Source organism: Trachypithecus francoisi, unplaced genomic scaffold (assembly GCF_009764315.1).
Source record: "Trachypithecus francoisi isolate TF-2019V2 unplaced genomic scaffold, Tfra_2.0 Lachesis_group20, whole genome shotgun sequence".
NCBI classification, from domain to species: Eukaryota; Metazoa; Chordata; class Mammalia; order Primates; family Cercopithecidae; genus Trachypithecus; species Trachypithecus francoisi.
The window spans coordinates 10,722,453-10,749,524 of record NW_022681466.1 but is presented as its reverse complement, the minus strand read 5'-3'; the positions used below and the strand labels follow the sequence as shown (position 1 = coordinate 10,749,524).

The 27,072-nt window shown below is 53.4% G+C and overlaps 1 protein-coding gene across 7 annotated transcripts in view; it reads left to right on the top strand.

Moving 5' to 3' along the window:
• RBFOX3 (RNA binding fox-1 homolog 3) overlaps positions 1-27,072 on the top strand; it is a 521,374-nt gene that overhangs the window by 281,175 nt on the left and 213,127 nt on the right. For all 7 annotated transcript variants that reach the window (XM_033182482.1, XM_033182481.1, XM_033182479.1 and 4 more), the window contains one exon: positions 25,483-25,588. The gene's annotated coding sequence lies outside the window, so the exon portion shown is untranslated. The remainder of the gene's footprint in view (positions 1-25,482; positions 25,589-27,072) is intronic.

Below are 27,072 nucleotides of genomic sequence, written 5' to 3'. Positions count from 1 at the left end.
TCTTTATACTGTACTCAGTCTCCATTTTTCTCTGGTGTAAAAATAATGGCTTTGGATGACATGACATCAGGTATTGATTGAAGGGATGAGAATTAAACAGTTCTGTGTCTCTGGAACAAAAGAAAGCAAGACCATTGCAGAGCACAGTACGCAGGAGGCCAGTGTGGGAGAGCCAGCTCGGCAACTTTTTTCTTTTAATGAAAATAGTTCAGGAAGCGAGGACACCTTCCCCAAAATCCTCTGATGGGTGCAGCCCTCCCTGAGGCTGTGAGCTGGTCTGCTACGTGTAAATGCAGTTTTGGAGGTCAGTCTCCTCCCTGGTAAAGACTGGCAGGGTCTCTCACCCGGCCTGTCTTCCTCTGTCTCTGCCTGTTTCTCTCTCTGTGTGTATGTCTCTGTCTCTTTGTCTCTCTCCCTCCACTTTCTCTATGTCTCTATCTCTCTATCTGTCTCTCCCCCACCCCATCTCTCTCTTTCTTCCTCTGTGTTTCTCTCCCTCTCTCTATCTCTTTCTGTCTGTCTCTTTCCCTCCCCTTTCTCTGTGTCTGTCTCTCTATCTCTGTCTTTCTGCCTCTGTCTCTCTCTGTCCCTGTTCTATTTGTCTCTCCATCACTGTCTTTCTGTCTCTCTCTCCCCGACCCCATCTCTCTCTCTCTTTCTCTATGTCTCTGTCTCTCTTTGTCTCTCTATGTCTCTGCTCTCTTTGTCTCTCAGGCTCTGTCTTTCTGTCTCTCTTTCTGTCTCTGTCTCTGTTTGTCTCCCTCTGTCTCCGTCTCTCTCCATCCCTGTCTCCTTGTCTCTCTGTGTGTGTCTCTGTTCTCTCTGTCTCTCTGGTTCTGTGTTTCTGTCTCCCCATGCCCCTACACTTCTCTGTGTCTCTGTCTCTGGCTGCCTCTCGCTTGTGTGCTCCCCTCCTCTCTGTACCCCGTCTCTCATCTCTTTTAGTTCATTGACTCAGGTACTCACGTTGGGCCCGGATCCTGCCTCCTCTCCAGCACCCTGGGGCTCCCTATCTATCCTATTCCCTGTCCCACCCCAAGCAGTTTATTGATTTATCACAAAACACCTCCCTGGCAGCTATGCTCAGCCTGATCCCTGCTTTGCTCAGCAGCATAAAAAAAGAAAAGAGCTACAAATGGCTCCTTCCCCTCCTAGGGCTCAAATTCCAGTCCTGAGTGCCTGGAGTGATCTCCAATTTGGAGACAGAATTCCAGCCCAGACGGCAGCAGACAAGGAGCAGGAAATGGCAAGGGGTGTGGGGAAGGAGGGCAGGCACCCACTAAGAGGGGCTGGTTCATGGCTGCTCTGGTTTTCAGATGACCCTGTGGGTTGGACCAAAGCAGACCTGCGGGGAGCCCTGGGCCTGCTCCTGGAACCCCAAGGAGTGGGGGACAGGCGTGGTCTCCTAGCTTCTTATCGAACCCTCAACACTATCTGGACACGTGGTTGCTCAGACCTGAGATAGAATGGAAAAACAGAATAGTTTAGAGCAGCAGGAAGTGACTGTCATCGTGGGGTGCATGTCTGCCAAGAGCACCAGGCTGGCCCTGTGGGCCACACAGGAGGCTTCACGCTGGGTGCTCAGGACCCTCCGCACTTCCAGGGGCATTGAGGAAAACAGTCGAAGAAAACTGGGATTCTGTGTTGTGGCCTGTAGTGTCACTAAAGACCCATCTTCCAGTGGGAAGATGGGGATGTTAACGGCGGGCAGGCCACAGCACCCTTTTAGTTCAGGAAGTCCTTGGGATGTCAATTACATGCCCAGCCCCGGGGCAGCACAGCAGAGGACAGAAGTGATTGTGACGGGGTGCCGTCTTCTGGGAGTGCCGTCTTCAATCTCTTTGGAGATCTAGAATCTGCATTTGTGAAAATGTCTAATATCCACGCTGGGCAGTGCAGGCTGGAGCCACGGGCGGGACATTCTCCAGGGGTCCAGGGGGGCAGAGGCCTCTGGAATGAAGCGAAATGTCTGTGTTGGGTCCCTAGGGTCAGCTTGGGGTGGGTCTTGACACCCACCCTGAGAGTGAAGCCCCCCAGAGGCTTGGGAGGCAGGAAGGGGCTTATTGACTCTGGTAATGTGAACAGAATGGGACACTGGAGAGGCAGTATGGCCATTCCGGAGACGTGGTGACCAGGGGCCACTTGTAAGGAAAGGAATGGGAACGAAAAGGAAAGGCAAACTGCAGGGGAAAGGCTTCTGGGCTGAGCATGGGGGATGGTGGCCGAAGGGGCAGCAGGGCTTGAAGTCTGTGAAGCTCAGGGAGGGCTTGTCGATGAACAGAAAGAAATAGGGTGCCAGGAACAGAGCTTTCGCTTTTTGCCCATGTTGAGTTGGGCGGTCTGGGAGGGAGCAGAACCCATAATACTTGGAAAGAGATGCTTAGAGCCTGGGGGCTGCAGATACACATTTCTTTAAAATCTAAGCCTATGGGTCCGTTAGGGGGATGGGACCCACATTCATGAAACAAGAGCAACACTAGAGTGAAAGAGGCAGGGACCCGAGAGACGGCGTGTGTCAGAACACAGCGAGATGTGGCCAGCGGCTGCCCCAGGCTGTCAGAGCCCTGAGACCAGGAGCTGGGAGAGGAGGTCCCGTTGGCCGCAGAGTCAGGGAAGGCTTCTCCAAAGGGAGGGTCTGGCCTTGGCTCAGAGTGAGTAGAACCTGGTTGAGGAGCAAGTGGCCCTAGGACCTTCAGGCCCAGAGAAGACCCCATAGGCACAGCCCCACCACATGACTTCATGACTCCCAAGCCCATATGGTGGCCGTGGGGCTGGGTTTTGCCCGTCCCAGAGCCAGAAACTGGTGAGAGTCAGGGGTGTGGGAGAGGCCTGGGGAGACAGCAGTGGGACCACTATCACACCTCCCTTTCCACCCTGAACACCCCGGCTCTGTAAAATGGAGAAGCGTGTGCAACCTGAATATCCCCTCGTCTATTTAAAGCATCTGCGGGAATGACCCAGGATTCTGCAGCATGAAAAGAAAAACCACAACAGGTGGCACCGCGGTGCTCAGTGGAGGGGATTTTGACCGTGACAGTCAGGGTCTGAGTGGGAGGAAACTAGGGGGATATCTGTGTAGTCTTAGGGCAATTCCAGAACCATCCAGGGCAAGAGGGACGCCCCTGCCTGGCAGTGAAACCAGCATGATACCCCAAACCCTTCCATTTCACCTCAATGAGGGTGACACTGCCTAATGTCTACCCTACTCGGGGTCAAGGGGGACAGGGGAAAGAGAAGACATTGCTGTGTCCCACAGTGGGGTTAAACTCATCTGGAGAAGCAGTGAAGACACACATGTACACATGCGCACATACGCACCTGCACACACGCACCCGCATGCAAGCACCCGCACACACGCACCCGCATACACGCACCTGCACACATGCACCCACACACACGCACCCGCATACACGCACCTGCACACATGCACCCGCACACGCGCACCCGCATACACGCACCTGCACACATGCACCCGCACACGCGTACCCGCATACATGCACCTGCACACACGTACCCGCACACACGTACCTGCACACACGCTTGCTCACACCCAAGAGTCTCTGGAGTTCATGTGATGGTCAGTTTTTCTGGGCAGCTTAACTCTTCAGCTCTGAATTGAGAGCTGAGAGATGCAGGCCTGGGTGAGTGTTGAGGGCTGTTTTCTGGCTGCGACTTAGGGATGTGAACAGAGGTGCTCCTGGGATGAGTGATTTCTTCCACTCTGGACAGATCAGCATGAGAGGTCAGGGCTGAAGGGTCTGAGAAGAAGCTGGACTCCGGGTGGGACCCCTGGTGACACCAGGCTAAAAGGTAAGACCAGCCATTTCTTTAAAAGAGAAGCCTGGTGAAGAGGAACCAGGACAGGAGCCATAGATGGAGACCTCCTGGGAGAGTGGGGTGAATCCAGGACAGACGTGGGCCGGGGTGCCCCTGTGTTTTCCTGAAGATGCACCGGGGCTGGCCATTAGGCTGGGGTGGGGGGAGGCCTCCAGCTTCCCTAGACTTTGCAGATGAGAGACATGGACCAGAGGATATTGCTCAGAGCCCCCACCAGGCCTGCAGAGCTCCTTCCAGGGAAGGAGGAGAGGACACGGTGTGGAATAATAATTTCAGGTTATATAGTGGGCCTTTAAGGAAGGAAGTTCTCAGGGGTGATCTGGTTGGATGGCATGACCACATAACACCAGCAGCAGGAATTGCTACTGTGGGAGAAGATGCTGGGGGAGCCGCTTCCATGCCTTCCTCCCCAGGGTGCACAGGATCACAGGCAGGAGTGTGGCCAGGATGGGGGACAGGTTTGGGTGAAGAGCCCTTGATAGAAGCCCCAGAATGACCATGACTGGTACACTGGACCAAGGACTAATGAAGACGATGATGATAATAATGGCGTGGGAAGGGAGTTTGTTTGTATACAGAGCAGAGTTGGGTTGGAAATATTAGGGATCCCTCCATTCTCCAGTGTCTGAAATGGGAGGAGCGCCATGGGACGCTCAGAGCATTTGTGAATGGTTCCCTGGAGAGGCCTGGCCCTGCAGTGACTGTGCCCCAGGGGCCAGGGCTGGGATTTAGTGGGCGTGTGGGGACTGCCTTTCTGCACCCAGCCTCCTCCCTGTCCCTCTTGGCCATGTGGATCCGTTCTTGCATTTTTATTGTTTACTTCTTCCCCTCTGCCTTCAGCCCATACCTGGGGCACCTGCTGATTCAGCTCTTCCTGCGTGCTCTCCCCCACCTCACATGTGGCAGCTGCCAGAACCTCAGACCCTGAGCCCTTTGCTGCCCAGGCTCCCTCCTGATGCCCCATCCCTGTCCCTGGGCAGCTACGGCTAACCCTGCACTGCTCGGTCCCAGCCAAGAATTTAATTTCACAAAGTGCAGGAAACGGCCATTCATCAAATTGATGCTGTTTTCACAGGTGAAGCCAAATGTCTCTGGGTGGAGAGAGATACTCCCCCTTCCATCACTCTGTTGCCAGCAGTTTGCTGGGGTCTCAAAGCCTGGGAACATGAGGGTCTTTTCAAGAAGTGCACTCAGCCGGTGCCTGCGGGGGTCAGGCTGTGTGAGACCTGGGGACTGTCAGCAGCATCTCACCACCCAGAGCTGTGCTGTTTGCAACGGTGACCACGGGTCATGGGTGGCCATCTCCATTGAATCAAATTAAAATGAAATACAATGATAAATTCTGTTCCTCAGGCATGCTGGCTCCCAAAACCTTCAAGTGTTCAAAATCCACATGTGCCAGTGGCTATGGGGCCAGGCATCTCAGCCACAGATTGTGGCCAGGGTCACCCCAGCTACCAGATAGCCCTGTCACAATAGACAGTGTGGTCTGCACAGTGGATAACCCTGTCCTGAATGCTCAGCAGCAAGTGGCCTGTTCTGCAGACTAAGAGGCTTAGGGGAAGGTTCTATCAAAAGGGGTCCTTGCCCCTGATCCCCAGTGCAGCCTCATGCCTCCCGTGCTCTATCCCCATCTCCATTCCAGACACACAGAATGGTATGCCATGAGTCCTGCCCATGTTTGCACCCGTGGGCTTTGCCCTCCCACTCTCCTTCTACCTGATCACCTCTTCCATGCCCAATAAGACCCGCTTAGCAGGTGTGACCTCCTGCAGAAAACCTTTCCTGATTGCCCAGAGCAAGGTCAGCTTTTGTCATCAATGTTTATATGGGTAAGAGAAAGAAGGAAGGCCGGGTGCGGTGGCTCACGCCTGTAATCCCAGCATTTTGGGAGGCTGAGGTGGGTGGATCGTGAGGTCAGGAAATTGAGACCAGCCTGGCCAGCAAGGTGAAACCCTGTCTCTACTAAAAATACAAAAATTAGCCAGGCATGGTGGCACGTGCCTGTAGTCCCAGCTACTCAGGAGGCTGAGGCAGGAGAATCGCTTGAACCTGGGAGGCAGAGGTTGCAGTGAGCCAAGATGCTGCCACTGCACTCCAGCCTGGGTGACAGAGTGAGACTCCATCTCAAAAAAAAAAAAAAAAAAAAAAAAAAAGCGAGAGAAGGAGTAAGTGGATGACTGTAGCAGGCTTGGCAAAACCGTAAGTATTTTCCCTGGTGAAAAAGTCACAGGTGAGCTCCCAGGTGAGGCAGGTAGGACTGTAGTTTTTTAGAAAGATAAATAAAAATAAAAGCAACAAAAGAAAGACCCCTTGAACTTCTGCTGCTCTCAGCTGCAGCCTGATCTCATCGCAGTTGGGACCTGGCTCTGCAGCACTTGTCCCTGGTCACTGCCGCCGAGCTGGACACCATCGCTCAGGTCGCTGGCCCATCGTTTTGGAGAACAGCAGGGTCCTGGCAGGAGGTGGGGCGAATTTCCTTATGTCCAGGGCCTTTGGAGTCTCAGAGCTTGTGCCAGGGTGAGGTTGCCGAGGCCCCCCCGCCACGAGCTGGAGGTCTTACCCTTCCCAGGGAGGTGTGAACCAAGGAGACCCTCAAGGGTGTGATCATCACTTTGCCTGACTTAAAATCTAGTCTTCTCTGACCTGGTGGTGATTCAAGGAAAGGGAAGGGACAAAGGAAAGATCTGGAACCACAGAGGGACAGCCTTGTAGGGAGGGCCAGCCCAGGTTGGTCCCTGGGGAAGGAAATGCTCAAGGGTGACCGTGCTCAGAGCAGCCTCCTGGGAAGCAGAGAAGGAGGCCAGACAGGCCTGACTGCAGAGCCAGGAGGCATGGGCTTGGTTCCAGCTTGGCTCCTGGTGAGCTGTGCAGCTTCAAGGAAGCCACTTAACCTCTCTGGGCCTTAGTGTCCTCATCTTTACAATGGGGCTAAAATGATTGTTTGGGCCCACCACAGTGGACTGTGGTCGGATTCAGTAGCGTCAACGTGCTTTGTGAACTCTGAAGTCCTATAGACATGGGAGAAGTCTGTTTGTAGCTGTCTTTTCTAGGGGGCTGAGGTCCAAGTAGACAGGGCCTGGGGGTTCACACTGAGGCCGCATCAGAGGGTGGGAGGTCTGGGTCCAGAGATGTTTCGGGAGTCATGCAGCTGGAGAGGAGCTGGGGAGTAGGGAGCTCGCCGCCTCTGGCAGGGAGTGCCCAGGGACACCTCTGCACTGCCAACTGTGCCTGCGAGTTGTCTAGAGAGGTTGGGCAGGCCTGGTCTGGAAACCTGGCACCTCCATGGACCTTTGTTCTCTCACCTATAAAATAAGAATAAGGTTATGGTGAAACAATATACAGAGAGCATCCAGTGTAGTGCCTGACCCCGGGCCGGCGTCCCATTGAGATTCTCTCTCTTCCCTTCCCCTGTGCACATCAGTGTCGAAATGCATGGGCGACCAGGAAGACACGGACATTTTCACTGCAGCCCTTTGCATGGTCCTGGGTTGTCAGTAAATCTCAACTAGATCCGTGCAGGGCGAGAAGGGAGGGACATCCTGGCGCCTCCTAGCTTCTCAACCAGTTGCAAGAAATCAAGAGCAGTGGTGTGACAAGAGATGCTAGGAAATGCTGATGAGAAGCCTGCTTTGGCAGGTGGAGGGGCCTCCCACCATCCACCCCCACCCCCGCCCTCCTGATGCCCTTACCCCCAACACCGTTGACAGTGATGCTCTGGAAAAAACCGCCCCTGAAGTACGTAATTGATTTCCCCTCTTGCTAGTTCTTAACCTGGGCCTTTCGGTGGTAGAAAAGGATGCCTGATTAGAATATCTCTGAAGAGAGCAGTGAGTTATAGTAATGGACACTCTTCTAGCTGTCTCTCCCGCTCATAAATCTATCCCCCTCTGAAAGTGCAGATGGTCCATAATCGTCCATCATGCCAGAGTTCAGCACCGGACAGCTCCCGGGTGGGTTTTTCCTAGGAGGCTCCTTTTTCTGCAAGCTAAACGGAACTGCAACTCCGCACAGCCTCTCCCTGTAATGGAGTGTGAGCAGTCCAGCCGTCAGGAATGATTTAGGAGGGAGCAAGCGATAAATATCCAAGAGGTTGGAGATCAAAGCAGGGAGGCAACGGAGGGGGAGGTAGGAAAGAGGAGAGAGGGAGGAGCCGTTGCAGCTGTACTTACATTTTGGTTGTGCTTTTTGTTTTTTATTGATTGGCTATTTTTTCAGGGTGAGGAGGTGGTAATGTCCTAAGAAAAGGTGGCTTTGAGTGACCTTTTAAAGACACTCTCCCTTGGTCTCCTTTTCCCTCCATTCCAAGGACGAGTCTCTGTCAGGTCTCCCACATGGAGGATTGAGGTCAATGGGGCTGTTTGGTTGGGAAAATGTAACTAACTGGGTAGTTGACATTTAGGGATAAATAGATTTCCCCACAATGTTGTCGGGCTCCTCAAATTAGTCCCTCTGATGCCATAGCTCTTTCTTTCAATGAGATGACCCAAGTCTTCAAATTTCCCACCACATTTGAGCCCAGGGAGCTGTAAACTCCTCATCTCCAGGGAAGGCTGCACGCCACAGGCTGCCCTGGCCCTCCTGTGGAATCTCCAGTGATGAGCCTACCCAGGGGAGCTGGGGATGCAAAGGACGCAGCTCCCTACCACCATTTGTCTTTCAGGTCAGTTTCTTCCATCTGCTCCTCCCTGATGCAGGGCCCAGCACATAGCAGGAATGGGCATGGGGTGGTGTTGCCCAGGGTTAGGGGAAAATTGGCTCAGGCCTCAACATTTGTGAGGGGCTTTGACGTTTTCTGGAGCGTCATCAAGGTTGAGTATGCTCAATGCTGAGTGCGTTAAACCTCTGCAGTTTCTAGACACCCTCCTGCTTTGATACACCGGGCCTGAGCTCCTGTCTTTGCACACAAGCCTAAAGAAAATCCCAGACAGAGGACAGTCCTTGGGATGGTGACCCCACCTTGGACTGTGGGCAATATTTCATGGCCCTTCAGCCGTCTCCCTGCTTCTCTGCCTGCCCGGAGGCCAAGGAAGCAAGGGCTAAACTTCAAGGGTGATGAATGAGCGTCTGCCTCCTACAGGTGCAGGTTGCTCTGCTAGGTGGTGGCTTGTGGCCGCACTGCAGCAGGAAGGCTGCCTGCTCTCCCCTGTCCAGGATCCCCACTCCAAGGGTCTCCCTTCCCTCCACCCAGGAGCCAGCTTCTCTGAACTCCAGATGGGGCAGGGAGGCTTTCCGAGCAGCAGAGCTGGAGGCCACCTGCAGATTCACCTGCATAAATGCTTGTCCACGTCAGCTGCTTGTCTGCCCACCAGTGGGGCTACTTCCAGGAGGTGGGGATGAGCTATATGCCCTCTGTCCAAGAAGGGGCACTGCCAGTGAGAGGGCTGTGTGCCGACTGTGTCTTCTTACTAGCCCTTGAAAACAGAGTTTACTTCGGAGGCTTCCTGAGCCCCTGGGGTCCCCCGAGAAGGGAGCATGCACACTTTGGAAGCTCAAGCTGCATCTCACGCTCATTTGCCAGATGTCAGCCAGCTTTGAGGCTGCCACTGGGCCATGGCAGATTGCTCTGGAAGCAGAGGGAAAGTACTGCTGCTCCTCCTAGCTGTGACAGTGGCCCAAGTCCCCAAAGCCAGTTCCTTCCCAGATGACTGCAGGCTGACAAGTGACCCCCTTCTCATCCCTCAGTCCTTTCCTATTGCAGGGAGGCCCTGAGAGGGTGGCAGTCCCCAGGCCTGACCCACTGAAGGATACAGAGCTAAGGCAAGTTGTGTGGCTCTGGCAAGTTCCCAGGAACAGCAATGACCCCTGTAAATGGCTTAACAAGAGGAAGTGGGCTTTCCATCTCCCACCTGCTGCACCCAACACCACAGAAGCACTTAAGTGATTTAGTTCCTCCTAGAAATGGGCACCTGAAGATTTGCAAAATAGCCTGGAAATGCAAGATCCTGAGTTCTCACCATGCCTCTCTAGCTAGACAGCAAGCAATCTGCCCAAACAATTGGTCTCCATTCGCCCACTTGCATCTGCGTGGTAATGAACCCTCACTGCGGGCTCGCATTGGTGCATTGCTCCACGCACCACCGGCCACGGGCAGAACATGCCTCTCTTGCCAGCTCTCAGCACCCAGCCATGTCTAGCCAAGGCAGAAGAGAGCTGAGCAGGGCACCACCTCTTCAGTAATCCTGGCAGCGTCAAACACAGGATGAAGGTCAGGAGCGAGCCCCCACTGGAGAGAGGCTTGGGGAGGAGGTCCAGCTGGGTGGGCAGGTGGAGTCACTGAGTACCCTGCATCTGTTGGTGGCCTCATCTGCCATTACAGCCCTTCTCTTGGCTGCAAAAACGTGCTACCATTATCATCACCCAGGGTGGCAAGGTGGGGCCTAAAAGCTCACTTCACAAAACAGTGGACCTCTTGTAACCAGCTGTCGTGCCTCTGTCTCCAGCAAAACTGCTCTGGGGTTGGTCACGAACTTGGGAGAGCATCCATCCCATGTCTCTGCCACAGCGATGGCTCAGCACAAACACTAAGAGAGTAAGCGGCTCCTGGAAATAAACTCTCCAGACCCAGGGAGCTTCCTCGAGACGCTCTAGCGCATTGTTTTTCTTGATATTGTGGAAAACAATAGCAAATCTGCTCCTGTTGCATGCCAGAGCTGTGTGTCTTTCACCAGCACCATTTCCAGTCCCGGTGACAATGGGATCAGAATATCAATAATCTTCCTTTGACACCTAAGACAATGAGGCTTAGAAAAGCCGAAAGCTTTGAAGGAGCCCCCTCCTAAGGAAGGCTTTGAGAAATCTGTCTAAACCAGGGCTGCCTGGTTCCCCACCTCATGTCCCCCAGCACAATGCCCCATGTACTTCTTACTTGCAAACTAATGCTTGTGACAAGTGAGCTCAGGACCAGCTGGCCACATGCAGTGCCAGCAATCCAATACGCTTGTCTAGGTGCTTTGCAATTGAGCTGTGTAGACAGTCGACTGTGTAGACAGCTGGGAAGGCAGCTTCTGGGCAAGGGACTTGGGGAGCTACAGTACTGCTGGTCAGCTCACTGAACATCACAGCCCCCCCTTGAGAACCCAAAACAAGCCTGGTATCCTCCCTCTGGGGCATGCGTATATGAACGCACAGGCCCAGAGGGGACTTCCCAGACCCCTAGAAGCTGCTTGGTCCATCCTCAGCCGCTGTCTAGGAGTCCCTGTCTCAGTGGCTGGAGACCCAGCTGTGCCTCTGGCTGTACCCCAACCCTTCAGGGTCGTGCTTGGCCACCATTGCCTTTGGATGCTGCATGACACGTGTTCCATCTTCCCTGGGAAAGTGAGCTTCTCCAGCCAGGTCCTCAGCTCTGCAATCTACTAGCCCAATCTGTTACACTTGACATGGACAAGGGAGAGGAAGAGAGCTAAATTCTACTCGGGCGTGCTGGTGCCAAGCTCTGTGCTTGGAAGCTTGCCTGGGCGCCCCACCTGTGCCATCTCACTTAATGACTTGGAACTCTCCCCTAGTCCTTCAGCATTCTGGTTCAGAGCCCGTAGCCCCACCCTCCACTGCACACCAGGTTGCTCCACGGAGCAGCTTCTCGATCTTGCTCTCTCTCTCTCTCTCCCTTCTTTCCTGGGGTGCCCCTCTTCTCCCTGCCCCCCTGTATTTTTTACTGTTTATGAAGCACAGCTCAAAACCTACCCTCACCTGTGAGTCCTCTTGCCCCTCCTCATCACACCCATCTCTTCTTTCCTGGCCCTGATGTTTTTCTGTGTCACTTTTTATATTTATTTTATAATTGTTGGTGTGCAGGTAACATTAAGAATAGTTCAAAGAGCAGCTTCTGCTCCTGCATTAGAATCCAGATTCCTGGCCAGGTGTGGTGGCTCATGCCTGTATCCCAACACTCTGGGAGGCCAAGGCAGGCGGATCACCTGAGGTCAGGAGTTTGAGACCAGTCTGGCCAGCATGGTGAAACCCCATCTCTACTAAAAATACAAAAATTAGTCGGATTCAGTGGCGTGCACCTGTAGTCCCAGCTACTCGGGAGGCTGAGGCTGGAGATTTGCTTGAACCGGGGAAGCAGAGGTTGCAGTGAGCCAAGATCATGCCACTGCACTCCAGCCTGGGTGACAGAGACTCTGTCAAAAAAAAAAAAAAATCCAGATTCCTGAAAGCCCGGCTCACAATTCTAGCTCTTCGGCATTCTGTGCCGTGCACCTTATGGGGTCCTCTGTGCCTGCTGAAGACCCACCGCTTCCTTCCCTCTGCCTCTGACATCTTTCTTGTCTGCTAGGACACCTGCGATGGTAAAGCTGCCACATTGCCACCGTTTGGAAGAGAACTTTCTCACCTGCACTCCATGGGAAATTTAGACTCTGTGTTTCTGTGTCATGCTCTGAAGGGCTTCTGTGTACCCGTTCCAATTAGGAGTGGGCCTGTTGGGGCCAGACCTGGAGGGGTATAGTTGAACGTTTGGCTCAGGGGACCTGGCTGCCATAGCCTCTGTACATCCTGCTGCCATTGCAAGAGTGTCCTGATTTTCTGTTCGTTTTCTTTCCCTGATATTGAGGAGTTGGTGCAGACACAGGGAAGACATGAGGTAGAGACTCCGGCATCACTGTACGTTGTAGAAGGGAAATGAGCCTGTAGAAGACTGTGGTGTCCCTGTGCCCTAGGCTCCTGCATGGCGTTTGAGCCCATTGCAGTTCTCATCTGACCTGTACTTTAGACCATCTCAATCTGCAACATAAAGGCCGCCCATCCAATCACTGAGCTGCCTCGTGGCATGTGGATATTGGCCATGGCACAGGGGCCTCTAGGACCTGCTCCCTTGGGACCCTCAGGCATCTGTGGATGGCTCCAGGTGGAACCACCAGTTACATTCAGGATCCAGTGCTGCCGTGACGGGAGCTTTTGGAAGAATGTGCTGGACTCTGAATGTGCAGAGAAGGTGGCTTCTCAGGAGGCTGAAGAATCTGTTTTCCCCCTACCTGTTAGCGATGGTGAGAGCCGGACTCTGATTCTGAGACCAAGAACAGCCCCTCAAAGTTGTTTTTGCTGCAAGCAGCAGCAGTTCTGCTCCAAGGTTTTAGGGGGAAGACGGACTCACACCAAGAGCAGGCAGGCAGGGCTCCCGAGGGGAGCTGCATGGTGTCAGTCCAAGGCTCTACTGGCAATGCCCAGAGGGTGGTGAGCAGCCACTCTCTGAACAGAATGTGGGGACAGACTCGTGGTTTCATTGCAAAGGATTTTGGAGAGATGGGAGGAAGAACTCATTCTGGCAGTAGGGCTGGTTAGATATGGGCAGGGTTTGCCAAGGGAGGGAAGGTATAGGCAGTTCCCTGCTGGGAAGTGTTTAAAATAGCACTGATTCTCACAGAACCAGAAACCGTTAATGAGGGCTACTGCCTGAAGGCAGGAAATGACCAGATGGGCATTCTCCAGTCTGTACCCCAAGCAGCACAACCTGGGATCCTGCCGCATGGCCAAGGTGTTCATATCTGTCTCTGGCGGAGACTGCCGGCACTCGTAGGGGTCTGGACTGCCAGCAGTGCCCCTCTGGTCCTGGGAGGTCCCTCTGGTGGCTTGGGATCAGGGTCAGCACCAAGAGGGGCTCCACGCAGGAGTGAATTCCAGCCACTCCCTCCAGGAGCCACACCAGCAGTGGTCAGGAAGCAAGTCCACCACAGCCTTCTGGAAAGGTCTCTAGTCTCAGGAGACACCAGCCACTCAAGCCTCCAGCATGCCACTGAAGAAGATAAGCGGGCCCAGAGAAGACCAGCAGCCTGGACAAGACCAGGAGCCCAGACAAGAGCAACCGGCCCAGGCAGCTCTTGGTGGGGGTTCTCTCAGGATGCTCAGGCTGAAAGGAGGTCAGTCGGTCTTCAGCTTTGAGCCAGAACCCAGGCCGAGCCCTGGGTCATCACCACTCCGGCAGCACAAGTGGGACCTCCTTGGACAGGGCTTCATCTCTGTACCTGCAGGAGCCCCCAATGCCATCTTTCTCTCCCGCCAGTCCCCGTTCTGCCTCTTTCCTTTCACTGCGTCTCCTGCCTTCCTCACCTCTTCCTTTCTCTGCATCTCCTGCCTTCCTCGCCTCTTCCTTTCTCTGTGTCTCCTGCCTTCCTCGCCTCTTCCTTTCTCTGTGTCTCCTGCCTTCCTCGCCTCTTCCTTTCTGCTGTGGATCACTGAGCCCCTGGGTCCCCTGCTTCTTGGTGACATAGCGTGACTTTTCTTCCTTCCTGGCTCCAATATGTCAAAACTTTGTAACAGGAAAGAAAAGCAGGAAAAACCACCTGGGAAGTAGGTGACCTAAAAAACAACCACCTGACTCTAATGAAATCCACTTTTCCAGTGGGCTGCCTCCAGGAGAGCCACATCCAGTGCTGGCTTCCTTTCCCTCTGCCCACCCCATGCCTTCTCTCCTTCCACAGTCAAATTTCTTTCTCTCTCTTTCCTTCCTTCCTTCCTTCCTTCTTTCCTTCTTTCCTTCTTCCTTCTTTCCTTCTTTCCTTCTTTCCTTCTTTCCTTCTTTCCTTCTTTCCTTCTTTCCTTCTTCCTTCCTTCTTTCGAGATGGAGTCTCGCTCTGTCACCCAGGCTAGAGTGCAGTGCCACCATCTCCCCTCACTCAAGCTCCGCCTCCCGGGTTCACACCATTCTCCTGCCTCAGCCTCCTGAGTTGCTGGGACTACAGGCGCCTGCCACCACACCTGGCTAATTTTTTTGTATTTTTAGTAGAGACAGGGTTTCCCCATGTTAGCCAGGATGGTCTCCATCTCCTGACCTCATCATCCACCCACCTCAGCCTTCCAAAGTGCTGGGATTACAGGCGTGAGTCACCGCGCCCGGCCTCACAGTCAAATTTCAGCACCCAACTCTTAGTATGAAATTTGCCAGTAAAAATATTGCCCGCAAAACCTCTCATTGGGCAGATCATGAAACCCTCCCCACTGTGGTATGGCTCAAACCATTGCTCAACTGCATTGCTGAGAGGGGAAGCCACATGGTGCGGGGGGTGATGGCTGTGAAGATAAAGTGGGGAGATTTGCTGCTGTTTGCATTTCCCAGACCTTCTAGGCTCCTCTGCCCCCAGCAGTTTCACTTCCTGGATTTTGAATCAGCAGCATCCTCTGTGTTGGAGTTTTGGGTGAAGCACACAGACCTCCTTCTCCTCTTCCTTCCTTGCTGGACTTCTTCTTGGCCGCTGGCTAAACAAACACCACTTGGAGCATCCAGATCTTCAGGCCCAAAATGCTCCTGTTCCATTCATGGCAGGAATCAGCCATTGTCATGGCAAGGGCTCCGACTGACACCTCACCAGTTGTAAGCTCTGTGTACTCAGCAGCAGCCAGGCAGTTTAGGAGATGAGGCCAGAGTGACGAGGGGCTGGAGGTTTTTTCCAATCCATAGGCAATTTTTTTAAAGGGGGTAAAGACATTTCTAGAAATGACAAAATGGCAAGCTTAACTTCCATTCCTAGAAAAATCATCATGAAACCGACAACTCAAGATAGGGAAGTTAGCATATTACTTGAGATTTGTCCTGCTCACATAAAGAACAAGATTTGCCAGCCAGATCGAATCTCCTTCTCTGCCAAGGAATGGCCCAGGTAGACAAGTTGGCACCCTGAGGTTCACCTTGGCCTCATCGAAGATGCACCTCTTTTGCTTTTTTTTTTTTTTTAAGAGTGTGATTCTTACATAGAAGTGTCTAAAGTATCTACTAGTTACCTGGAAAGCAGCTAGTTAATTAGTGGAAGCCAGAGTTTAGGGATTCCTTGCCAATCTGCAGACAATTTCAGGTCTGTGTTTGTCCCCTCTGCGTTTGAGACCACGTCCAATGCAGAAACATCCCCTTCGCTAGAAGGCCCTGCCACGGGCATCGGTGCTGCTGCTGGTGCCTGCTCAGGACTCGATTGCCAGCAGAACCCTCCAGGGTGGACCCAAACCACCAGCCTCTGGGTAGAAGCCAGTTGCGCGCACCCTGAGCCCCACAGGTGAACCCTAGTGAGGCTGAACCCGTGGGGCTTCACCAGCTCCGATCTGTGTCTTTGTTCTGAGGTCCACGTGAGTCTGAGCCAAGGCCATTGGCCTGACTGTAGAATCAATAGCAACTTCCTTATGGCCGTTCTGTTTGAAAAGAAACATCTACAATTTGATGCATTGGGTCTGGTTTGGTGGAAAGAGTGCAGACTTTGGAATACGGATGAACTTGGTCTGCAATTTCAGCTGGGCCATGTGCTGACTGTGTGGCCTTGAAAAAGTGGCAATTGGAACCTGCACCTCTTTGTCTGAACGAGGGGGGTGGCCGTGGGGGAGATGGAAGGAGTGTTCTGTGAGGGAGTATATGGGAAATGCCAGCTCCTGGTCGGTCTTCATGGAGGATCAGCTCCTTTCTTTGAAGGATGTGTGTGTGTGCACGTGTCTGCACGCATCTGTGTGTGTGCGTGCGTGCGTGTGCACATGTGTGGGTGAGTGTGCATGTTTTGTGTGCACCTGTGTGTGTTGAGCAGCTGGAAGCTAGAGTCACCAAATAAAAATACAGGGTGCTTGGTTAAATGTGAATATCAGATAAACAATGAAAAATGATTAATATAAGTACTTCCCAAATATTGCACAGTATGAACTTACACTAAAACGACGAAAACATTATCTGTTATCTGAAATTTCTAATTTAACTGCATATCCAGGAGTTTTATTCGCTAAATCTGGAAACCATCACTGGAATGAGACTTGTTATTTCGGCTGTAAGATTAGGCCCACAAAAGCAGATATGCAGGGGTCTGAGACCGTGGTGGCCTTGTTGGGGAGGGGCTCTGGGAGGAAGCACCCAGGCTTGCCTTGGCCCAGGCTCTTTACGTTGCCATTTTGCTTGAGACTGTCCCTCCCTTTCTCACATTTGGAGGTGGTCCCTGAGTCTGCACTGAACTGGGCAGCACCGCCCACAGCCTGCTGGGCTGGCCCCATCTACTTGCTGGCCTGGGCTTGGGGTGGTGTTCTCTGGAAACTTCTCTCTGTCTCATGGGTGATGTTCAATCTTCCCGAAACAGGACCCTGCAGAGTTCAGAGCAACTGCCAGACAGTCACAAAGCCACCGCATAGCCTCGTCCTCAGCCCCAGCCCCTCTACCCTCCACCATCACCAGCCACACCTTCTCCTCTTCTGCGCAGCCTCTCTTGCCCTCTCCAATTTTTACTTGGCAAATTATACCCTGGTGCTCCCAGCCTGCTCAGTGGGTGCTGTCAGGCCTTGGCAGATTCCAGTGCCAGCAGCAGGGGGCACAGACACTTGCAAAGGGGAACTAATAGGAAATGAAATAGCTTTCCTCCCCCAAAGACCCCTCCCAGCGCCGCCGGCAGACTCACCCCTCGCGGAGTGAATTGTTTCCAATCCAATCTGGTGTTTATTGAAGTTTCCTCCAGGGTTAGCTCGGGAGGCCTCTCCCCAGCCCCTTCCGTGTGGCCTTATTTACCAGAATCCCCTCAGCGCGCCATTTAAGCGTCTCCATTAACATTTCCTGCATCTTGCTCATTGCAAGCAAGGCCCTCAGAGACCCCCAGGGTGGCGGCACGGCGGCAGCCCACAGAAACGCCAGGCTTATTTTAATTGGTTTGAAACTGTTGCTGTCGACCACAGAGGGGTCCCTTTCCTTGAGTAATGACCTGGAATTTGATCATGCGGCTTTTATGAGCTTGTAACACTGAAAGTGTAACCGTGTGAGATCAAAGCAAGGACCAGGGTGCACATCTGTCTGGCTGCAGTGGCCAGCAAGTGTGAAGGCACAGCCTGGGAGACACCGCTCTTCCCCCACCCCTGCGGGCCCCATCTATCTGGGGATGGGAGAGGTGGCTCTTTTCACATCACCTCTGGCTTCCTTGTCAGCCTGCAGATGGTGGCATGAGAAGAGGGAAAAGCCACCTCTGCGTCCAGCAGCTTTTGACCTCTTTCTCAGTACGGAGAATGCTTTGCTCAGAAGACAAGGGTCTGAGTCCCTAGAGAGAAGGATGCAGGGGAGCCTAGCTCTTGGAGACACAAATGGTCTAGAGTCTAGAGGCCGTCACTAGGGATGAAATGGCTCTCCCTTCCTCTTGGGAAGTGGCTCCCTCCAGAATCACGCCATCGTGTACATCATCCATTTACTTGGTCGTCAGGCCACCAACTGATGAGATTCTATGGAGCCACTAATCATATAAAACACTGTGCTTTTGACACCAGCTTTGTGTCATGCATGTATAATCAGGGTCTGTCATTCCTGCAGGGGCCCATCAATCTAACCATGCTCATCTCAAAAAATTTTTGGAGTATTTTTATAATTGAGGTAAAAGATAAATATCTATCTTCCTCTACCTGCAATTAACAATAACTAACACTTTGTTCTCTTGCATTAGTCTTAAAAAAGAAAAAAGGAAGGAAGCATCATGAAGTCCAAGTCCCCTTCCAGCACAGCCAGCCCCATTCCCCTCCACACCCAGAGGCTGCTCTGAGCATCAATTTGGCATCTATTATTTCCATCCCTTGAAAAAAGCACTTACACACACATGTAAGCGTGGACCAGAGCTCACACTGTTTTATATCTTCTTCAAATGCACATGTATGGCCTCTTTCTTCAACTTGCCTCTTTGACTGAACATGGTTTCTGCAGCTTGGGTGTGTTTCTGATACATTCCTTTTACCTACTGTAGAGAATCTGACTTAAAAACTCTCCCCATTTCCTTTATCCACTCTTTCATTAATGAAACTCCCAGTGGTTTGCAAAGGGCGGCTATTTTGGAGAATGCCGAGTGAGTCTTGGTGGCTGCCTCCTGTCTCAGGCATGTACCTGGCTGCGAGTGGCGGATCTTGTCCGGGTCCTGCTCAGGACATCTGGACCTGCCTGTCCCACCAGCTCCGTATGCAATCCCAGTCTCCTCCCAGCATCACTGACACTGAGGCTGATGGTTCTCACACTACCCACGAGAGAGCTCAGCTCTGGCGTGTTGTGTTTGTTGCAGCTGCCTGACTGCCATGCCTCTCTCCTCTGCTTCTCAGCAGATCTGGGGGTCCTGCACACTCCCAGGGAGCCGCGGTCACCCCAGCTCCTACTTCCTCCCTCGGGAAAGCAGGCTGTACCTCAGAAAGATTTAGAGTAAACCATGAAGCTGTTCTAGTGAAAAAAAACAACCTAAGTGACCCATTCAGAAAATAAAACAACATAAGTGACTCATTCAGAAAATAAAAAACAACGTAAGTGACCCATTCAGAAAATAAAAAACAACAAAAGTGACCCATTCAGAAAAAAAAAAAACAAAAAAACAAAAAGCAAAAAACCGTAAGTGAGACTCATTCAGAAACTTCTGGGCTTTCTTGTTAGACCCCATTGTCTGTAGCTCCCTCAATGAATGGTCGTGAGCCTGTGACTGAAATGGCATGTCAGGGCTGTGACCCCTCGCTGCCATCTGAGGCTCTCTGGCTACCTGGGCCCCCAGGCCAGTTAGCAGGACCATGGACCCTCCCAGCAGTTGCGGGCAAGAGCCAGACATGCAAGTGAAGATAAACAGCCTCCTCTTTTCGGAGGCTGAAGGTATTTGGTGTGGCCACACAGCAGCTCCCGGAGGTGGGAGGACAGAGGAGGCAGAGGAGCCTCTCGTCTTGGCGGGTTGTGGTGGGCTCAAGATCTGGGCTCTGAAACTTGGGAGCAAGTGGCCCCCCTAGGCAGAGATGCTGCTGCCCCAGGGACCTTGCTGGGAGGTTGGGGCTGAAGCCACAGCCCCCAAGGATCTGGGGGTGGAAAGGGGAGGCTCTGAGCAAGGGGTACCCATGGCAGAGCACAGGCCTGGCCTGGCCTCACTTTATCTCCAGGAAGAACAGATGAGGCCCCGCGCAGCCCATCCCTCCCTCACTGCCCTGAGTGTGTCACTGGACTCTCATCAGGATTATGGGGGCTCTGGCTGCTCCCCTACACTGACCAGAGTCCTGGATGGTTGGGCCTGGGACCTGCAGGGGCGTCTGGGTGAGACCTCAGGGTGGGAACAGGTAAACAGGCCCAGCCTAGGCTGGCTAAATGAATGAGTACATGAATGAGGGAGTGAAGAAGTGAGGCATGGACCCAGGCCGCTATATTCACTGTGCTTCATGGGGAGGTCCGTGCTCTGGACGTTTGTGGGGACATCTGTCCCGTCTTTGGTCCTTCACTAAGAAAGGCCCTGGAGTCAGGTCAGGCCTCCCCCAGCCCTGTCTGCCCTACCCCTTTGATAATTCTCAACCCACTGGGGTATGCAAGAGCCTGGGAGGTGCCAGAAGCAAAGGGGGCCAGCTATGAAAGAGTTCACATTGCAGATGGGGAAACTGAGTCTGCAGCTGGCTGACCTTAGTGAGAGCGAGAGCGATGTGGAGGTGCCACGCTGGGCTCTCTAGCCAGATTCCCTGGGTTTGGGTCGCAGCTCTGCCAGCATGCAGGCCGTGTGCCTTGGAGTGGGCTCTCCCAGCGTCCTACATCTCAGCTTCCTCCTGGGGTCACTGAAAGGGTTAATGAGTTGCGCTGCAGAAAGGACTTCCCTGGGCCCCAGTGTGGCCCTGCAGCTCTGTCTAAGCTGCCTGTCCTTTCTCTCCCACTCCTGCCAGCTCTCTCCCCGTCGAGGAGACTACAGCAGCCGCAGAAAGCTGCCCCTCCATCCTCACATGTGCTCAGGCCAAGGAAGACCCGCGGGCAGCAGCAGCACAGTTTATTAAGCCAATAAAATCTTAAGTGCATGAGCTCTGGAGACCCCTGAGGTCTTTTTATGTGCATGAAGGAGCTGGAGGGTTTCCTGGGCCTGAGTCTTTCTTGCTGCTTGGAACAGGTGGGTGTACAGCAGTCTGCCTTCTCCCCTGTGTCCCCATCCCAGGAAGGTACCTGTCACCTGACAGCCAGCCCCACCACCTGCCCCCACCTTGGGGACCCTGGTCTGGTCTGGCCTAGTGTCTTCACTCAGACATTCCAAGAGTACAGGACAGAGCCCAGCAGACTCATGCTCCTGCCTTCGCAGTGCATCTGGTGGCCTGCCTCCTGCCTACCACACCTCATCCCATCAAAAGTGCTCAGGCCACAGCCCCTTCCTCATCTCTGCTGCACCCTAGAAAGGTGGTCAGGCCGTGGCTTGCTGCCGCCGGCTCTCTGTCTCATTGAGAATCTCCCCTCGCCCTCTTTTTTAAAAAATCTGCTATTTTCCTTGTCTCTCCCCCTGCCTGCTCCCCTTTTCTTCCCAGCCCTCTTCTTTGTCTCCTGAAACTTCTCCTGGTATGCCTAATTCCTGGAGGCTGCAGTGGCTTTGGAGAGGCAGCCCCACCTCGCTGTGCACACACAACCCTGAGAATCGATTCAGAAAACGATTAGTTACAGTACAGTAGCGCTGCTGTGGCATTTCGCTTTGCAGTTATTGATACATCATCAGAATTGAGAAGCGATAGTCAGGAAGGAGGAGGAGAAGGGAGAGGGGAGACACCTGTCCTGAAATGTCAGCTCTGATGGGGAGGGATTTTCAGGACCGAGTGAAGCTGGCACCTGGGTTGTCCTCATCACAGCTGTGCCTGACTTTACATAGGTTCAGGAGGGACAGTTTGTTCCAGGTTCATGAAAGTGCAGTCCTTGCCCCCAAGCAGACAGGAGGCCTCAGGCTACCTCCTTCCCCTTCCCTGTTTCTTCCATCATGGGGCACAACTTCATATTCCACCAGCCAAGACTGCTTGCTGGGCAGAGCATGGGGAGGTGGGATGTCTGGTTCTGTTGATGGACAGGGTCAGCTCCAGGAACCCAATCTGGGAGAGATCCCAGAGGCCCTAGGTAGGTAGGTAGGTAAGTAGGTAGGTAGATAGATTAGATAGATATTTAGATAGATAGATATTTAGATAGATAGATAGATAGATAGATAGATAGATAGATAGATAGGACAGACAGATTTTCAGGAATTAGGTCATGTTGTTGTGAAGGCTGCCGAATCTGAACTCTGTAGGATGGGTGGACAGGCTGGAAGGAATTGGTGCTTCAGTCTTTTTTTTTTTTTTTTTTTTTTTTTTTTTGAGATGGAGTCTTGCTCTTCTCACCCAGGCTGGGGTGCAGTGGTGCGATCTCGGCTCACTGCAACCTCTGCCTCCTTGGTTCAAGTGAGTCTCCTGCCTCAGCCTCCTGAGTAGCTGGGACTACAAGTGCCTACCACCATGCCTGGCTAATTTTGGTATTTTTAATAGAGACGGGGTTTCGCATATTGGTCAGGCTGGTCTCAAACTCCTGACTTCAGGTGATCCACCCGCCCCAGCCTCCCAAAGTTCTGGGATTACAGGCGTGAGCCACCGTGCCCAGCTGGTGCCGCAGTCTTGAGGCAGAATGTTTTTCCCCAGATAACCTTAGTTTTTGCTGTTAAGGCCTTTCGACTGACTGGATGAAGCCGCCCACATTAAGAAAGGCCATATCCTGTGCTGAAATCAACTGACTTTAGGCATTAGCCACAGTTACCAAGCACCACCCCAGCAACACCTAGGTTTGTGCTGGATTGAATCCCAGGGGACGAGAGCCTGGCCAAGTGGATGCATAACACTGACCATCAAATGCCCCAAGACCCCAAGACCTGATGACCAGGGTTCAGTGGATGGGCCTAGAGGGCAGTAAACTCCTGGAAACAGTAATGTTTCTGTGTGTTATGGAAAATGGGCTCCTAACTTGCATTAGATGTTTAATGCCGAGGCAGCGCTGGGGGGTGACTTGTCTCTGCTACGGTGAGCAACGGAGCCGTGCTCCCTCCACAGAAAGGCCCGGACGGAGGCTGGGGAATGCAGGAGGAGGGCAGAGGTCCTTCTCCTCTGTCAGTCCTCAGGACCTCCACCTCCCTGACAGGACAGGACCCTTGGCAGGGGGAAAATGGACAGCCGCTGCTGACAGTCCTGGAAGCAGGACGGAGCTGGGGGGTGGGGAGGAGAGAAAAGAGAGACAAGAGTGGGAGGGCCCATGGGAGCCTGTGCTGGGAGGAGTGCAGAAAAAAGTCTACAGGAGCCTCGAGCTTGGTGACAGATTGCTCTAGGGACACAGAGGAGGCCTCACCCTGGCCTAGGCAGACTGGCAGGGCTGCAGTGTGCACCGGTCATGGGGAGAGGACCCTGGGAAGGAGGTAAAACTGACTGTGAAGGGTCTGGGTCCCCAGGCTCAGGAATCTGGACTTAACCCCCAGGCCTTGAAGGGAGCTTCAAGAGATTTTAAACAACGTTGTACATTAAAAATCTACTCTAGGGACAGGGTGGGGAATGTATGCTAAGGAGGCCATGCTACCGGTAGGGAGTGCAAATAGGAGTTGGAATACCGCGTCCGGGGTAGCTGTGCATTCACACGTTTATCCCTCGTTCCTCATTCCCTGAGCATCTGCGGCTTGCCAGGCCCTACTCCGGTATAGAGACTGCGCAGCAGCTCCACGTGTCCTTGGGAAACTTCCATTTTAGGGCCTTGTGCACAAATGAAGACAATGACGACACTACTTTATGACTGTGGGGTATGAAGAATTACCTGAGACTGGGTAATTTATAAAGCAAAGAGCTTTCATTGACTCACCATTCCTCATGTGTGGGGAGGCCTCAGGAAACGTACAATCATGGCTGAAAGTGAAGGGGAAGCGAGGTGCGTCTTACATGGTGGCAGGAGATGAGAGCGAGGGGGGAACTGCCAGCTACGTTTAAACCATCAGATCTCACGAGAACTCACTCACTATCACAAGAACAGCATGGGGGAAACCATCCCCATAATCCAGTCACCTCCCACCAGGTCCCTCCCTCAACACATGGGGATCACAATTCCAGATGAGATTTGGGTGGGAACACAGAGCCAAACCGTATTACGGTGCGACAGGTCCTGAGCAGAAGCGGCAGGGATGGGGCGGGAGCTTCCGATACAATGGCTGGGGGCTTCTCCGAGGGGAGGCCTGAACAAGCAGGTGTCACCCAACACCTGGAAGAGGGGACAACATGTGCAAGGACCCTGAGGTCAAATCCAACCGGAAGGCCCCCATGGGTGGGGCAGAGGGAGCAAGGAGCAGGTGTGAGAAGCAGCGTTGGGAGTGGGAGGGTGGGGCGTATACAGGGGATGGGGCGGTGCCCACAGGGCCGGAGCCACGGTGTGGGAGAGGAAGTCTCAGGAGAGGTGGAGGGAGGAAGAGTCCAAAGTTTCAGTGGAGACCCCGATCATGTGACACCCCCTTCCTGCCCTGTCTTCCTTCCTCCTTCCTGTGCAAAATCCACTCTCAGGTGCTTTGAGAAACACAAGGCACGTGAGGCTCTGTTTTAGCGGGCTGGGGTTGCTATAACAAGGTGTCATAGACTGGGTGGCTTAAACAACAAACATTTATTTTATTTTATTTTATTTTATTTATTTTATTTTTTGAGACAGAGTCTTGCTCTGTTGTCCAGACTGGAGTGCAGTGGTGTGATCTCAGCTCACTGCAATCTCTGCCTCCCAGGTTTCAGCGATTCTCTTGTCTCAGCCTCCCTAGTAGCTGGGACTCACCACACTCGGCTAACTTTTGTATTTTTAGTAAAGATGGGGTTTCACCATGCTGGCCAGACTGGTCTCAAACTCCTGGCCTCAAGTGATCCCCCCCGCTTCGGCTTCCCAAAGTGCTAGGATTACAGGTGTAAGCCACCGCGCCTGGTCCATCAAACATTTACTTCTTACAGTTGTGGAGATTGGGAAATCCGAGATCCAGGTGCCAGCAGATCTGGTGTGTTGTCACCGGGGGGTTGGGGGGGTGTAGGTGGGGAGAGAGGAGAGACAGGGAGACAGACACTCTTATGAGGGCACTCATCCCGTTCAGAGAGCCCCACCCTCATGACTTGATGACCTCCCAAAGGCCCCACCTTCAAATACCATCACGTGCGGCCTTTGAAGGAACAGAAACACTCGGACCATGGCTGACTCAGTCCCTGCTCACAGTCAACACAGATTAGCAGAGTGAGCCGCTAACAGGCAGAAGCCAGGTGTCCCGTTGACATTGCCCCTACCCAGTGTCTAGCAGGGAGGCCTGGTGGCCAGAGGCCTTCACACTGTCAACCCCAGAGAAGCCGAAGACCAAGAAGGAGAATTCACGGCTGCTCGTGACCCTGATGGGTTCTGATGAGAAAACAGCCTTGCTTCCCATCCAGGACCTAGCTAGGCCGCAAGCCACAGGGGCTGCTCAACCCACGCCGGCCGTTACGATTTCCTCTAGGATGCAGTCCAGCACTCGGGAGCTGGGCCTGGTAATGGGGCTGGTGCTGAGGATTCATCCCCAAGGAGCCTCTGTGGGTGTGAGAGAGACCGGGGGCCCACCTTGGGTTCAGGCGATTGGGCCATTCCCCCATCAGTCCAACCTCCAGCCTGACCCCGTGACCTGCTGGCACTCTCCCCTCTGACCCCAGCTTCGGTTTTGATACCGTGAGTCTCACCTGCAATATCCGGGGCTGCAGAGCTGGAAGGATCTTCTACCCGTGAGGTGGTAGACAGGGACACCTTCTTGCAGCTTCTCCCAGCCTAACGCATTCCTGTTTGTATCGTTCAAAAGACATAGTTCCCGTGACACTCTGTCCTGTAATATTTTCAATCAAGAGTGCGGGAGAGCGTGCGTCTGATGCACTCCAGATATTCAGGGATTGAAAATCGTTTTGTTCTCTTGTTTTCTTTTTAAAATGCAGCGTGAAGTCAGAACAGCCAGAGGAAATTCTGCCACCATTTTCCCAGAGCTGGTCTGCAGCCCCTCCATCTGGGAACCTGCTCCTGGAGTCATCCCTCTGCAAACAGGTATGAACCTCTCTACACAGTGCTTTCTGCTCCCCCCGAGCTGGTTCTCAGATGAGGGCTTCTCCCAGGCCTCGGAGTGGCCCACCACCATGAGGGGCGATGAGTGAGGGTGTCTGCAGGGGGAGCTTTGGTCTGCAGAGAGGAGGGTCCCCACCATGGGGTTCTCCAACTCCTCTGTGCTTTTCACCTGCCCTTCTCTAGTCCCCTCACTAAAATGCAAATCAGTGAGTGTATAATAGATAATTAATAGACTGATCAGCCAGCAAGGGAGGTAAGTAGATAAATAATTTTAATTATCCTTGGGTTGCCCATAAATTCCCTCACTGCCTTTTTATTAAACTCTCTGTTTACAGGAGTCATTTATATTGCATGTCATTTCGCCTCCCCTGCCTCCTGGGTGGCTCCCACTGGGGCTGACCTAGGATGGAACAGGACTGCGTGACCGCAAGATCTTCTCCTGGTAGAGCTTGTCCTGGGCACAGGTGTCAAAAAGCTTTGCCCAAGTGGCCAGCTGGATGGCAACAGGGCGGACACACAGCTCACGCGAGGCCCTCCTTCTGTGCCCCGAGGTGGCCACAGCCTATATTTAGGCCTGAGTCGGAAACCTTTATTATACTTGGCACCTGTGCTGTAGGTATGAGCTCATTCTTCTCCCCAGGGATGGCCTTAGCCTATTAATAGCCTTGGCTGAGGTTCCCTCCTTGCTCCGAGTGCCAAGAGAGAAAGTGGGTTAATAAATATCAAAGAATACTCCCTCAGAGGCCTGGGGCCAGACTCTCCCAGACTCTCCAGGAGTCGTGGATGTCGGGCCCCAGACCAGGAGAGGGGTTCCCTTTTCCCCCAGCCTCTCATCTTCCTCCTGACAGAGGCCCAACGCCCAGGCTGGCAGGTCTGAGGACCAGGCATGGCAAAGCTCTCCCAGGCGCTGTCAAGCTGGGGGTAGAGGAGGGCACCCGGCGCGGGAGGCTGAGGAGTTTGGCTCAGGTGGGGCTGTTGGCATCTGGGCAGCGGAGAGAGGGAGGCAGGAAGGGCACCCTGGACCTTCTGGCACCTTCCTTCTTGCCTGCATCCTCTCACGTCCTTCTGCCGACTCAGCAGCGTGGAAGGGAAAGGGAGGAAGTGACCTTGGGATGGCCCCCGAGGAAGACCCCACCCTCATCCTCTCCCAGGCCTGGAGGCTGCGGCAGGAATTGTTTAGCCTGAGTTGGAAACAGTAAGAGAAGGGAGCCCCAGGAACAAAGCAGGGAGGGGAGGGGCGCTTCCAAGGGCAGGTGTGCCAGGGTGGGCTGGCAGCAGGCTCCATTGCACTTGATTAGCCGAATTCCAAGAGAGTCACACGCGTGCGGGCCGTGGCTGGCGTTCTGCATGGATGTGTGAGGTGCCCTGGCTTGGTGCATTGTCAGCTAGCACTGTTGAGTGGCTTGGGTTGGGGAAGTGTCTCACAGCCCTGTCTCATTTCCTTTCCGCCGTTGCCGTGCGTGGGT